Consider the following 14,795-nt stretch of genomic DNA (forward strand, 5'->3'; position numbering starts at 1 on the left):
TAATTGCCAGCAGTTGCGCCCGTTGCGCCCCATTAATTTACAAAGCAAAAAAAAAATATGGCTACAAACGGCAGTTTTGGGACTGTAAAATGTGAAAATTTTCAAGCTCGCTCGCTCGCTCGCTCGCATTTAATTGTTACGCAATTCTCCTGATGTTGCTGCTAGTAATTACCGGCAGTTGCGGCCGTTGCGCCCCCACCCCTCCTTTATTTCCAAAGCGAAAAAATATGGCTCCAAATGGCAGTTTTGGGACTGTAAAATGTCAAAATTTCCAAGCTCGCTCTCTTTGCTCGCTCGCATTTCATTATTATGCCATTCACCTGATGTTGCTGCCAGTAATTGCCAGCAGTTGCGCCCGTTGAGCCCCCCTTAATTTACAAAGCAAAAAATATGGCTACAAACGGCAGTTTGGGGACTGTAAAATGTCAAAATTTTCAAGCTCGCTCGCTCCGCTCGCTCGAATGTAGTCGTGATGCCATTCCCCTGATATCGCTGCCAGTAATTTGTCGTTTCACACCGTCATTCCATAATACATTTATAAGGGGTATAACCCTCTCCGGCACTTCCACACCCTCCCCCCACCCTTGCTCGCTCCCTCGCATACTAACCCCCCCCCCCCCCCCAAAGATGAAATCCCAGCTTCCCTCAAAAAACAGTAAAAGTCTAGGGATTGAGAGCTTCCTATATTCCAAATGTCTGTCAAAAAAATCTCGTAATCATTTAGTGTCAAAACGCACCCCCTTGAAAAAAAGCTGGTGACGCCCCTGTTCCCTGCCATATTACGTGCGTTGCATGCGTGGGCACGCTGAGTGAGCTGCCACGACTGCCGCCGCACGTGCACACGGGGAAGCGGAGACTAGGCCATATTACGAAGTTTTAGTTTTAGCGTAAGGCTTAATGTAAGTCACGGCACGCTGTGTCGGTGACACTTGCAGTAATTTTTGGTTAGGATTTTTGTAGTCCAGTAGTGTTAGGTGCCAATCATTCTTTTGTAATTCTTTTATGTTTGGTACGTCGCGGACCGATTGTCCGACTGCTTCGGCGTACCGCTCGAATCAAAAGTGATTGATAAAGCGATCTTTGGATCGCGTAATTCGTGTCTTAATTTTCCGTCAGACCGGTGCTTTCAAGCCGACAGGCGTGGTGACGTGCAGGTGTTCTGCCCACTGCGGAGCCGAGGTTGAGCTGCCCCGGGGTGACGTGTATGGGAATCAATCATTGGGTTTTCGAATCATTTATCGAATCGGGTGATTTTCTGTAGTTGTTTTTCCGTAGTTTATTCCAGCCGCGTTTATTTTTTGCGGTTTCTTGCTAGGTTTGCCTAGTAATATTTTCCTTTTTACGATCTTTCTTTGGTGGTTTTTTCCCATTTCTCTCCACCGCGCTAGTCAGTTGGTGAGTTGTGTGTTCGTTTTTGCTCACTGAAGTGCGGCGTCTAAATAAATTCTTATTTTAGTATAAGGTAGTGTAGGGTTAGTTAGTGTTAGGGATAGGATATAATTAAATCACAGTTTATATTTTATTGGTCCCGTTATTATTCCAATTTCTTATTACAGTGTTTTCGGTCAGTTGCGCTGTCCTAGCACCGATTGCAGTGTGACTGTAGCCCATATGCTAGGCACATTCGCACTGTCCGCGTTTTTCGGTCGATCGCGTTGGCGTCCTAGCACCGATTGCAGTGTGAACTGTAGCACATATGCTAGGCGCCTTCGCGTTGTCCGCGTGTTTCGTGGGTGAGTGATAGTGAGTTGCATTGTGATTGCACGTGTGTTTTGCCGTCTGTTGACAGTGCTGTCGCGTCTACGTGTGTTTTTTGTATTGCGTGTCTGGTCTAGGGACGTGCCCACCCTGCTCACGTCAGGGGAGCCGCTCGGGCTATCAAATAAAGTTGCTTTTTCTTCTGTCTTTTCTATCCGTTTCTTCTTTTCCTTTCTCCCGAGCGAGTCTCTAGTCCGTTGGTGGTTATCTTTGTTTGTGTTTGTGTTCTTCCTGGTTTGCATTGTCGTGTGTTGTGTGTGTGGGGTGCCTGGACTGGTGTTCGCCGGTCCTGGTCCTCGTTGCGTTTTGTTTGTGGTTCTGTTCTATAGAGCTTACGCGTGCGCGTGCTGCTTAGTGCATACAGTGCAGTGCAATTCATAATTGCGCTTTATATCCCAAACCACGCATCACGCTAATAGTGGTGTGCGGTGGGATTGCACACGTACGTCGCGTGTTTCGCGGCACGGTAGTGCGGGGGAGGGTGGCCTACGGAACGCTGAGGCCGGTGCATTGGGCATTGTATGGTGCTCATCTGTGCTGTGCTACGCACGCGTTCTGTATTTTCGAGTCCCCCAACCACGTCCGCGTTGCCCGCCGTGCGTGTGTGCGCTGCATAGAACGCTAGAGCCAGCACAACGGTTTGTGTACAGCACGGCCGCCTGTGCGACGCTCGCGTTCCCGACGCCAACGCTGCTACAGCCCGTTCATTGCCATTCGCTGTGAAGCTGTCATCGTCTTCACATCAGGCTAGTGAGCTGTAGAGCCGCAGGTACCGGTACGGTAAGACGTTCATTGTATTTGCTGTTTTCTGATTTACACGACTTAATAGTGTACATTTAGGTTTATATCCTCTTTATTTTTATCTTCGTATTGTGGATTCAAGTAGGCTTCTAGTCTACTGTTATTGGAATTGGGCTTTGGGTTATTTTTTTTTTGTTCGTCTTCATGGACAGTGAGGACGAGCAGTTTGAGATTGAAGTAGTAGGGAAGCTTAATTTTTTGCTTTTAGTGATTGAGGCCTACAAGGCTGAGATTCTTTCTTTGCCTGAATTAGTGAATATTTTGGTGGATTTTTTGTATCAACAGGATTAATTGTGTAGTTTATTTTCTTTTGTGGGGCGATTACGGACATTGTCAATTTTTGACTTTTGTCGTTCCCTTTTTTCAGCATAGGGTTCTTTGGTGTTTGGTTTAGTGTAATTAATAGTGGTACATTCTTTTTTTTTGCGCTAAGTTTAGGCAGGTTTGTTAGGTCTTCCTCATTCCTTTGGTTTATTTTTATAGCATTTTTTTTTTCATGGGGGGATGGATGAGGATAGTGGGATAGAACTCCCATCTATTGATCTTGAAACCAAGGTTCAAGTAATTTTGTCATTAGTGGATGCCTACCGGCACGGGTTTATCAGCCGGGGGCAGCTTATTTTGTGTTTAGTTGAGATCTTAACAACTGAGTAATTGTTTATTGATTTCTTTTTTATCTTCTGTGTTGTACAGAAGGCTTGTTAGATTATCGGCGTCCAGGTGAACGCCATCGCTTTTAACTTCCGTGCTAATTGTTTCGACTTGCACCTCTTTTACTTATTTTTTTACAAGGGGTGTAGAGTTAGGTTTAGTTCGTGTTTTTTCAAGTGAGGTTTTATTTCTCACGGATGTGTAATTGTATGTTTTTTCTGGTTAAGTCAGACTAGGGTTTCTAGGATTAGTGGTTACTGTCAGTAATTATAGCCTTCTCCCTGGGGGTGTTGACGGGTATACTTCGGATACCTGTCTTCGATACATCATGGAGAAGGTGCACATTAATTTGTGCTCTGTTGCGGAGCTGGCTGCACTCCCAGGAGTCGACCTGGGACAGGCCCAGCGGCTCCTACGCATAAGAGCACAGGTAGGGGTGTTTACGCCAAGCTCATTCCAAGACATGGCGGACCTGGCAGGCATATTATGCCCCCAGGAGATTATCCCCTCCCTAGACTTTTCCGTGCTAAGGGCAGAAAAGGACCCATCCAGTGGGGTTACTCCCACACAGGGTGGGGGTCCTGCTTCCGGAAGTTCACCGTCCACTTCAGGCGGTTCCGCTTTCGGTCCTCTGCCTGTAGCCGGGGGTACCGCAATAGGCCCGCAGGTCTATATGCATGATCGCTACCCACCGCCTGTGCAACAGTTTGCACAGGCGGAGAGGGAGCAGGCACCCTCCCAGTCTTATCAGGCAGGGAGTAGGCGTGATGCTTTCCCAATTTCCACACAGCCTGATTACCAGGCAGGAAGGGAAGCTCCTCCCCGACCATTCCAGTCGGTTGAAGGGGGGTCGCGTTTTTCGCATTCACAGGCTAGGCCAGGTGCGAACTACTTTAGTACACCTTACCAGCCCTACCGTGATGTGCGAGAGCCTGTTTGCCCTCAGCCATCGTCTGCCAATTCTTCGGAATCAAGGCACACGTCTCCTGTGGGAAATCCACCAGCAGGATATGCTCAGGATGGCAATGGCCTGAGTCGGCGAGAGGATTTTCGCATGGCCTGGCCGCCACGACACGTCCCAAAGTCTATAACTTATGATGGGACTGGTCAGTCGTGGGGTACATTCTTCGGACAATTCGAGGCCTTTGCCACTCAAAGTGGCTGGTCTGCCGAAGAATGTACTTTGCAGCTCTACTGGTGCCTTAAGGGTAAAGCTGCAGATTATTATACAACACTTGTGCACCGTGAACCTGCCCCGCAGTTTTACGATCTAGCGCGGCAGATGAAGGAAAGGTTTGACGGGCAACTGCAACCTGAATTCGCCCATGTGGAGTTCACTGGTGCACGCCAAGGCCCAACCGAATCATTGTTGGAGTGGGCTGACCGCCTCACCCGGCTAGCGTCTGACGCATTTCTGGGTATCCCCACGGAGCAACTGGAGCGACAGATCATCATTCGCTTCTGTCAAGGTTGCTTTGATCGGGAGGTAGGTCAACAAGTGTTGAACCAACGGTTTGCTACCCTCAAGGATGCCACCCTCCATGCTCAATGGGTTCAGCAGACCGCGCGCGCTTTCGGTAAGCACCGCAAAGAAGTGCGCTTTGTGGCCTCGGAGGATGAGCCAACTCATCTGGTACAGAGAGTAGAGGCACATCCCATAGACCACAGGTCTCCTGAGACACAGGACGATCGGTTATACCGTGTCGAACAGGACCTAGCCACGATCAAGAAAAGGCCGGATCAGTCTCGGGCAGACTTGCGACGAGAGGTCCAGTCGCAGATTGCTCCATTGACAAACCAGGTGGAGCAGCTTACCATCATGGTGAAGCAGCTGTGCCAACAGGCATGGCCCCCTTCGCCAGCCCCTCGGCGTGCCCCGGCGTGCGCTTTATCTCCTGGACCATCTCGTCCTCCACCTCGTTCCTCTCCCATTCCTTCTCCTCGGGCGGCACCTCGTACCACTACCCCTGCCCAGCGTGCACCTACATCAAGTGCATGTTTCAATTGTGGGGGGCAAGGGCATTTCCGGAGGGATTGTCCTTCACCGCGCAAGGAGGGTAATACACCCCAAGCTGCGGATACAGTGTCAGCCGTGGCAGAGGATGAAAGGGATGAGTTAAACGAGGAGGGGTCAGGGGAGGAGGCCAACCCCTGGCCCGACCTAGATCTGGCCGGGTTTTACCAGTAGGCAATTCCTCGTCTAAGAGCCCCTTTTCAGATCAGGAGGGGCAAGAACCTCTCTCGGATGGCAACCAGACCTTGACCGATGATCAGGTGAGGACTTTCATTGATTTCGTGGACCAGCTGGACTCGCCTGCACACAGTGCAACAGAGCCCGCTGCCGGTCTCGAGATACTTGGACTGGGAGATCCCAATGAATCCCAACCTGTCATGGGTACAGCCAACATCACAGGTGAAGGCGTGCCTCCCACCCAGAAGGTTGGTGCGGAGGAGGAAGTCAAGGACCATGGGGAGCAGGCAATTGTCTGCCAGCTGAGTTCTACTTCACTGCTCAGAGTTCGCCTTAAGATCGGCAATAGACTAATACGAGCTGTAGTAGACACGGCAGCCCAGGTCACTTTGATCTCCGACAGGGTCTATAAAAAACTGGACCCACAGCCATGTGCAATCCGAGAAGTCACTCTTAGGAATGCAGGCCGCGACCTCACCATGAAGGGGTTGGTGGTCGGCCCAGTAACTATTCAGCTGGGCCAGCATTTCTTTGATGAGGATGTCCACGTTGCTCCCATAGAAGATGATATGCTTCTTGGGTTAGACTTTCTCCGACGCCATCGAATTGATGTTCACATCAAGGACATGGAGCTCGTCATGGAGAACCAGGCCATCCCACTTGAGTTTGGAATTACTCCAGACAAGGACCGGGTGGCCACATGCAGTCACACTCCAGTACCGAGTAGTGGTGCCTCCCAACGCCGTGAAAAGAATTACTGGGGTGATTGACCAGCGGATGAATACATTCGTGGTTGAGCCTTCTACAGGGCTACCAGCGCTTATCCCATACACTTTACATGATGGGGGAATTTCGTGTTGCACCTACGTGGTAAACCCTACCGATAGGAGCATGCATATTCCCCGAAATAGTGTAATAGGAGAGGCACGCAAGGTGTTTGAAATTCAGACACCTACAGCGGCAGAAGGTTACAACATTAGTGTGTCACAAGCTGTGGGATCTGGAGAACAGTTAGAACTCCCAGAACACATTGCAGACCTTTTCCAACGTTCATCGAGTTCTCTCTCTTTGGACCAGGAACAGGAGCTTAAGCGTTTGCTAATAACATACAGCGATGTGTTTGCCAGGGACGAATTCGACCTTGGCAATTTCACAGCTATTACGCACCCAGTTGACACTGGAGCCGCTAACCCAATCAAGCAGGGTATGCGAAGAACTCCTCTTAGCTTTGCAGCAGAGGAGAAAGCCCATTTGGACAAAATGGAGCATGCTGGAGTGATCCAGCAATCCCAGTCTGCATGGGCGTCGGCTCCGGTGTTGGTTCGCAAGAGAGATGGGGGCGTCCGTTGGTGCATAGATTATCGAGCACTTAACGCTGTCACCAGGAAGGACACCTATCCACTCCCAAACATAGAGGAGTGCCTGGACACTCTGTCCGGCAGCAGGTGGTTTTCGAAACTGGATGCAAATTCAGCCTATTGGCAGGTGCGCATCCAGGATCAGGACCGCCCTAAGACCGCTTTCATAACGAAGTATGGCCTCTATGAATTTGTCCGCATGGGTTTCGGCCTATGTAATGCCCCGGCCACTTTTTCGAGAGCCATGGATTTGATCCTTCGGGGGCTGACTTGGGAGGTAGTGTTGGCCTTTCTAGACGACGTGATAGTGCTTGGTACTTCCTTTGAGGATCATGTGCGGAATCTCACGCATGTGTTAGAGCGGTTTCGGAGCTACCAGCTGAAACTGAAGCCCAAGAAGTGCGACCTCTTCCAGAAGAGAATTGAGTTCTTGGGGCGGGAAGTGGGGGAAAATTACATCTCCCTCAAAGCTGACCATGTAGAAGCAGTTCAAGCGTGGCCAGTCCCCACCACGACCAAGCAGGTCGAGCAGTTTCTAGGCTTGGTTAATTACCACCGCTCTTTCCTCAAGGATTATGCAGCTGTGGCGGTCCCACTCTACGAGATCACTGGCAAAAAGCAGTTCCACTGGGGACCAGAACAGAATCAGGCTTTCCAGAAGATCAAAGAGCTAATGATGCAGGCCCCAGTACTGACAATGCCCAACCTAACGGATCCGTTCATGTTAGACACAGATGCGTCTAATTATGCAATTGGAGCGGAGCTCAGCCAAATACAGGAGGGCAAGGAGAGGGTTATTGCTTATGGTAGCATCGCCCTTACTCCAGTTCAACGTCGGTACTGTGTCACCAGACGGGAACTGCTAGCCGTAGTCATGTTCACAAGGCAATATCGGCATTATCTTTTGGGTCGCCCCTTTACTGTGCGTACAGATCACAGTAGCTTGAGGTGGCTCTTGGGGTTCAGGTACCCCCAGGGGCAACTAGCGAGGTGGCTGGAAGAACTTAGCCAATATGATATGCGGATCGAGTACAGAGCAGGACGTCACCACGTCAATGCGGATGCACTCTCCCGTATCCCGGAGCAATCCAACCTGTGCGAAGATTACCGCATGGGTATAACCCCCGAGGATTTGCCATGTGGGGGTTGCCAATATTGTCAGAGGGCACACCAGAATTGGTCATCCTTTGCGGAAGACGTAGACAATGTGGTCCCCCTTCAGGTTCGGTCAAGCAAGACCACCCCCAATACAATCAGGGGAAGGACCAATGGAGGGGAGTCATCCTCCGATGACATGGTAAGGACATAAAGGCAGGTAAGGCCCCCAAAAGCTGTTTCACACTGCTTGGGGCATGGGAGGATCAAGGCCCAAAGGGTCCTCCTCAGAAAGGGTCTGGGCTATGAGGTGCCCAGAAACACCCCTAGCGGGGGTATCTGTATGGTCCCATCCCTCCAATCGACAGGTGGGGACCCAGCAGGCCACCCTGCACCCACTGCTCCAGTGACTCGCTCTATTGCTTCAGCAGGTTTGCTTGATTGGTACAAGTCCTGCAGAAGTTATATTCAAAGATATGTTTCCCCCAGTGTGACAGGAGTTCTGATACTTTGCAGAATTTGAGGTCACCCCCATGCCAGAAGTGATCCTGCACTTGGGATGTCACCAGTCCCAAGGAGGTCCCAGCACACCAGCCGTAAAGGTAGAGGTGTGTGCTTTTCCCTAGTAGTTACTGATCAGTCCTCGGCCGAGCTGAAGACTTTGCCAACAGGCTGGTAGATAGGCTACAGGTTTGGACCCAGACTCTTTGAAGGCATTGGGAAGGGAGTGTTAACAGGCTGGTCCGCATGGTCAATCAGGAATGATCAAAGAGGGACCAGTCAAGAGGAACTGGAGACATATTTAGAGCTCAGTGTGTGCACATGGGTTGGCCAGTAAAGCCCCGGCTAACCTTTAGGTTAGGCAATTTGTCTGCTTGCGGGCTGTTAAGCAGAGGGTTAGTAGCCCAAAGGACAGTCTTGGGGCCCACATACCGGCTGTCCCAGCGGCCCAGGTGCCCCACCCCTAGAAGGTGGGGCAGGTGCAGGCTGTAGCCCCTTCGCATGGCGGAGGGGGGAGTGAGGGGAGGAGTAAGTGCATTTATTATGCAGTTATTGATTTTTGAAATTTTATTGTGGAGTCTTTATATCCTCCGCGAGGATACAATTATTTTACTACTGCCGTTAAGGGGGGTCAGTTACCTCATTTATATTTTGTAGCTTTATATTTTTGGACGTTTATTCAGTTCGAAAGGCCTAGGAACTCCGACGGAGGGATATTGATGATATCCCTCAGGACTTTCTATCCCCCTATTGCTTCCCAATTTGGTCGCATTTACCGGGGTGAAGCTTACCAGGGGGACTCGCGTCCCCACCAGGAAGCTTCAATGCGACGGGGAAGAGTGTAGTGGGGAGTGACTTCTGACTGACTCGGACTTACTCGGACCGACTCGACGACCGTCGGACTGCCCTCGGTCTCCGAGGGCGCAAACCTGCGGAGCCTAGACAGTGAACAGTACGAGCCCAACCAGACCAGACATACTTGTTCCTTGGGCCTTGGGCAACCAGAATCCTACCTTACTGGAGTAGAGAAACGCCAGTCAAAGGTAAGAACCGTTGCACAATAGTTCACTCAATGTTTGTAGTTGGCCGGCCACCACTACAAATCCATTGACCATAGCTTCTTATTTTGTTTTTCATTGTAATAAGCGGTTAGTGGGCTTGGATCTATGGGATTGATCTCGAGAAGTTTAATGGATATCTGGGATACCGTCCGTAACGATGGCATTTTCGATCCAATCCTACAGACGTCAGAAATTGACCAATACTAACACTTTTACAGTTTACTTTTTAATACAGGTACCGTACCGGTACTCTCAGTAGAGGTGTGCAGTAGGGGCCTACTAGACTACTGGGGCCTACCGTTACTTAACTTAGGCTGAATCGCCGGTTATTGTCCCCGCCGAACGAGTTCGAGCAGGGGACTATGAAACGGGCTCCGTACGTGTGTGTGTCCGTCCGTCCGTCCGTGTGTCCGTCCGTGTGTCCGTGTGTGCGTCCGTGTGTGATCAAAATCTTCAATTTGCTACTTCTCTGTCATTTATGAGCCAATTTTGATTCTGTTTGCTTTATATGATAGCACTACATGGGAGCTTTGAAACTTCTACACAGAATTTCAGTCGTGACCTTTGACCTTGACCTTTGACCTATATTGTACATTTTGCTACAAAATGCTACTCCTTCGCCATTTCTAACCCGATTTTGATTCCGTTTGCTTTATATGATGGCACTAGGTGAGGGCTTCAAAACTTCTACACAGAATTTTAACCTTTGACTTCTTTGACCTTTGACCTTGATTTTAGACCTATATTGTACATTTTGCTACAAAATGCTACTCCTTCGCCATTTCTGACCCGATTTCGATTCCGTTTGCTTTATGTGATGGCACTAGGTGAGGGCTTCAAAACTTGTACACAGAATTTTGACCTTTGCCTTCTTTGACCTTTGACCTTGATTTTTGACCTGTATTGTACATTGGCTACAAAATGCTACTCCTTCGCCATTTCTAACCCGATTTCGATTCCGTTTGCTTTATGTGATGGCACTAGGTGAGGGCTTAAAAACTTTACACAGAATTTTGACCTTTGCCTTCTTTGACCTTTGACCTTGATTTTTGACCTGTATTGTACATTGGCTATAAAATGCTACTCCTTCGCCATTTCTAACCCGATTTCGATTCCGTTTGCTTTATGTGATGGCACTAGGTGAGGGCTTCAAAACTTTTATACAGAATTTTGACCTTTGACTTCTTTGACCTTTGACCTTGATTTTTCACCTATATTGCACATTTTGCTACAAAATGCTACTTCCGGCGGGGACATATATTACGCACCGCGTAATTTCTACTTTTCATTGTTCTGTCTTTACTCAGTTTTCTATTTTTCTAGATTTGATTCGGCTAGACATTCTTGAAGTCTGTAATATGAAGAATCTAGAATCTACAGGTTAAATGCTAAATTATAAACATGTAGCCCTAGAAATAGATCTGAAACTTAGATTTAGATCTGTGTTCTACTACTAGATATTGTAGGCTATAGACTTTTATAGACTTACCGTTAGTCATTATAGATAGGCAGGTTAGGCTTTACGTTGTTCTTAGATCTACTATAACATTAGTACCTTCTAGGCCTAGATCCCCAATAAACAGTCTAACGCTAGCTGTAGATTTAGCCCCTACCTGGATATAGAGTCTAGATCTAGAGTCTAGACTAGAAAATCTAGAAACTAATTTTCATTGATCTACTAGTCTGTTATAATGACGCCCCAAAATAGACGTCTGGATGTTACATAGACCTAGACAATCGAGTAGACAGAGTTCAAGAGTTCCCGTACGTTTTTTAATAGGCCTGCGTAGATAGTAACGGTTAGAACACTACTACCCTAACGTTAGTACTGTAGTGGCAATAGGCCTACAATTAGGAGTCGACAAAAAGGAGAACTAGGGTCTTTTTTTTATTTTCTAATAAAGCTGTAAATAAACTTTTAGTCAGGCCTAGGTCCTAGTATTCTTTAGTTTAAATAGAGTTTAGGCCTTCAGCCAAAAGGGTCTAGGCTTACTCTTACTTTGGGCATAGAGTAGGAATACTAGGATAATGATGAGATCAGTAGGCCTATCGTATGCAGATTCCTACGTACCGCTCTACTAGTCTCTAGATGTTTAGTGTATCGTTAGGCCTGAATAGACTACGGTCTAGACGGTATACAGTGTAGTACCTGTAGTCTTGATGAACAATATAGCTTAACATCTAGAACCTAGTCTAATATTATTCTTAATCCAAATGCAATGCTTCATGAGATCGACAATAACCCAAGCAGCAGCCAGGCTTTTGATGTAGCAGTACTTCTTGTGCCGCTAAATAATACTGAAACATGAACACAGACTGACAACATTTGGGGAAAGCAAGTTATTTTCCACATACAAATGAATGGATAAAATGAAATTAAATGTGAATCAATAATGATGACTTTATACAATACAAATATTTCAAAAAAATTGTACTCGATCTAAAATATTGTTTTGACACTGCATCTGCTGAATTGTAAGAGGGTGGATGGTAAAATACGATAGACAACCCGCAGAAAATAGACCGAGATACGTAGTTCTGGGTGAGATACGCAGTTCTGGCTGATAAGCACGTGGTTGACAACGGAAAGAGATACGTAGTTCTGCCTGATGAAACACGTGCTTATCAGGCAGAACTGCGTATCTCCTAGAGATACGCAGTTCTGCCTGAAACCCCCCCCCCCCCCCCCCCCCCGCATGGCCAAAAACTTACGCAGTTCTGGCTGATCAACCCGGGCACGTGACCAGAGATACGCAGTTCTGCCAGATTACGATCGCAAAAATTTGGCGACGATTTATTTTATTTATTTATTTATTCAGTTTTCTTTACCCAGGGTAGCCCCATCAGTGGTTTAAACACTGTTCTCCTAGGGGGCCCTGCAACAGAATGACAAAATATAACAGTTCAACAAACACAAAATAACAAATCAAGGACATTCCTTTTTACATCATAACATCAACACAATATCAATATTCTATATAAATGAAAAAATGCAAAGTTAATCGTTGACGATAATAATACACAAACTCATATTATTTGAGAAAAAATACCTTAACATTAAACAGGAATATCAAAAATACCCGAATTCTACCCCAAGTGAGATATGTATGCTCTTACGAACGCTTGAAGAGAGGTGGCGTTTCGGACTTCAGCGGGGAGCTGATTCCAAATACATGATGCATAGTGTGAAAACGATATTTTTTCTGGCTTGAGTTTTAACTTGTGGAATTATGAGACCATTATAACTTGTGTTTCGCGTACGATATGAATGTATGCTACCAAGAGGCGTGATGAGTTCTTGCACATATTCGGGCATGTTGCCATGAAGTGTCTTAAAGACTGCTTTACAAGTGTTCAAACGCCAACGCTCTTCAAGCGTCATCCAACGTAACCTTCCAAGCACCTGGTTGGTTGGCACTGTGTGATCCACTCTCCTTACCACTCTTGCCATTTTCTTGTGTTGTTTGATAAGCACATCTTTAAGGGTTTGTGAGCAGTTTGACCATGCACAAGAACAATAATCAAAATACGGTAGGATTAATGAGTTTGCCAGGATTTTAGCGCTACTTTCGGTTAGGTACTTCCGCAGGCGTCTCAGCAATGCTAGTCGTGTGGCAATTTTTTTACAACATTCTTCAACTTGCTTTTGCCATCTCATTGATTCATCCATCCAAACTCCCAGGTACTTATATTCCCTCACTCTATCCAATTCATTACCATCGATTTCAAGTTTCAGCCGATCAGCAGATAGCAGTTTTCTTGATGTTCCTATCACCATGAACTGAGTTTTCTTAACATTCAACGTCAAACAATTTTGTCTCAACCACCGGTTTACATTGTACAATTCAGTATTCAGCACGGTTTCAATCTCCTGGGCATCATTTCCACTGTAAAACAGAATTGTGTCATCTGCATATAACATTACTTCACACTTAGTTACTGAATTGGGGAGATCATTTAACATAACTGAAAACAGAAGTGGCCCAAGTATCGAACCTTGGGGGACACCCACACATACACTAGTACTTTCCGACAAAACCCCCTTTAATGAGGTGCGCTGTGTACGACCACTGAGATATGAATGGAACCATCTCAATGCATTTCCCCTGACACCGTACATACATAGCTTTCCCAGTAAAAGTTCATGGTCTACTGAGTCAATGGCTTTCTTCAAGTCCAAATACACCACTCCAGTTAGTTTACCACGATCCGTGTGCCTGTACAAAAAATCACTGAAGTATGTAAGTACTGTATCAGTCGAGTGGTTTTTTCTGAATCCAGATTGTTCTTTCACAAGAAGGTTGTTTTCAGTAAAAAAAGTTGTGCAGCTGGTTGTGGATTAGCCTTTCAAAAATCTTCATGACTGCCGATATTACGGAGATAGGGCGATAATTGTTCGGATCGTGTTTGTCTCCGCCCTTGTGGATTGGGGTGACCTTAGCCTCCTTCCACTCGTTAGGAATAACTCCAGTTACAAGAGAGAGGTTAAAAAATCTCGTCAAATGTACATGAATAACTGGTGCTGCTATTTTCAACAATCTCAAGTCTATCCCATCAATTCCAGAGGCTTTCTTTATATCGAGCTTATTCATAAGTTCTAACACATCATTCAACTCTATATCATCAAAGTTAAAGACACTCCCACGGTGGAAATTGACTGTACCGGTATCACCTCTCCTCTGTACATTATGATCACGCGTTGACATAGCACCAAAAGAAGCAAATATTTCATTCAGTTCATTTACCATTTGATCGGAATCATACACATGTTCTCCTTTAATCCTGAGACTTTCCACAGATGACCTACTCTTGGTTCCAGTAAGACCCTTTAAAATCTTCCATAACTGAGCAGAGTTCCTCCTATTTGCAACAATGTTAGACACATAATAATCTTTCTTCAATTTAAATCGAAAGTTATTGACATGATTTCTGCATACACGATAAGCTTTCCAATCTGCAGTCAGACCACTACGTTCCGCTTTACGCTTCAATCTGTCACGCTGATGTGACAAAGACACATATTCATTGTTCACCCACTGTGTTTTCTTCCCTCTCATTCTCATTGTGACAACAGGAGCATGTTTGTTACAAATTGCCAAGAACGTTCGTTTCCATAGGTTCCATTGACTGTCTATGTCGAGCTGTGTTTCAGAACAGTTACGTAATAACTGGGAATTTTCAAGATCATGCAAAAAAGATTGTGCATCAAATCGTTTGAAACAACGAAAAGTAATCATTTTCGACCGCATTTTGGGCCGATAGAGCTTCCGGACAACATACACCAAATTATGATCACTGATCTCAGATATGACCTTATGCTCACAAACATTGTTTGGTGTGTTTGTTAGTACGATGTCAATCAAACTCTTGGTTGTCTCT

Source organism: Diadema antillarum, unplaced genomic scaffold, assembly GCF_040938485.1.
Source record: "Diadema antillarum isolate AM-2024a unplaced genomic scaffold, OU_Dant_1.0 seq00000212_RagTag, whole genome shotgun sequence".
Classification (NCBI taxonomy): Eukaryota; Metazoa; Echinodermata; class Echinoidea; order Diadematoida; family Diadematidae; genus Diadema; species Diadema antillarum.